We start from the raw sequence: 1,305 nt of genomic DNA, 5'->3' as shown, positions 1-1,305 counted from the left end.
TATGCAAATTAGAAATGGGTGGGCGGGGTTATGGAAATGAGGGGGCGGTGCCTGGTGGGCCCCTAGGGGTGGATCCAGCCCCTATGGGGTCTCCTATGGGGCCCCCCCAGCCCCCTATGGGGCCCCCCCCACCCGCTATGGGGCGGTTCTGGCCCCTATAGGGCGGCCCAGCCCCAGTCCCCTGTGGGTCACTTCCAGCCCCTATGGGGCAGCCCCACGCCCCCATAGGCAGCCGCCTACCCTGCTATAGGGCAGCCCCCTACCTCACTATAGGGCAGCCCCACAGCCCTATAGAGCCGCGCCATACCCCCCTATAGGGCCACCCACAAGCTCTAGGGCTGCCCCACCCCCCTATAGGGCCAGCCCCACATGCTGTACGGCCACCCACACCCCCATAGGGCCGTCCCCCATTCCTATAGGGCTGCCCCACATGCTCTAGGCCCATCCCACAAGCTCTAGGCCCAGCCCCACACCCTTATAGGGCCACCCCACAAGCTCTAGGGCCGCCCCCCACCCCATAGGGCCACCCCTACCCCTATAGGGCCAGCCCCACATACTCTAGGGCCGCCCCATACCCCTATAGGGCCACCCCCACCCCTATATGGCCAGCCTCACATGCTATAGGGCCGCCCCATACCCCTATAGGACCAGCCCCACACCCTATAGGGCCACCCCCTACTCCTATAGGGCCAGCCCCACATACTCTAGGGCCACCCCACAAGCTCTAGGGCCAGCCCCATACCCCCATAGGGCCACCCCACATGCTATAGGGCCACCCCACACCCCATAGGACCAGCCCCACACCCCATAGGGCCACCCCTACCCCTATAGGACCAGCCCCACACCCCATAGGGCCACCCCACATGCTATAGGGCCAGCCCCACGCTCTGTAGGGCCGGCCCCACAGCACCCCTCCCGCAGGACCTGCAGCGGGCTGGCTCCCTGCCTCTCCTCCCCCCACCGCCACCCGCCGCCGCCGCCCCCCGGGCACCCCAATCCTACAAACCCGAGCCCTGGCCCCACCGGAGGGCATGCCGGGGCCATCACCACCGTGGACGGCCGCCGGGAGGACGACATCGCCGTGCGGGACGGCCCCATAACCACCTCCGACCCTATAACCACCTCCAGCCCTAAAAAAAACCTCCGACCCTATAACCGCAACCGGCCCCATAACCACGGCAATCGGCCCCATAAGTGCTGCCAGCCCCATAACGGCTGCCAGCCCCATAACCACTGCCGGCCCTATAACTACCGCCGGCCCTATAAGCACTTCTGGCCCCATAAATGCCACAACCAGCCCTATAA

Source organism: Anas acuta, unplaced genomic scaffold, assembly GCF_963932015.1.
Source record: "Anas acuta unplaced genomic scaffold, bAnaAcu1.1 SCAFFOLD_325, whole genome shotgun sequence".
Taxonomy (NCBI): domain Eukaryota; kingdom Metazoa; phylum Chordata; class Aves; order Anseriformes; family Anatidae; genus Anas; species Anas acuta.
This window is presented reverse-complemented; position numbering follows the sequence as displayed.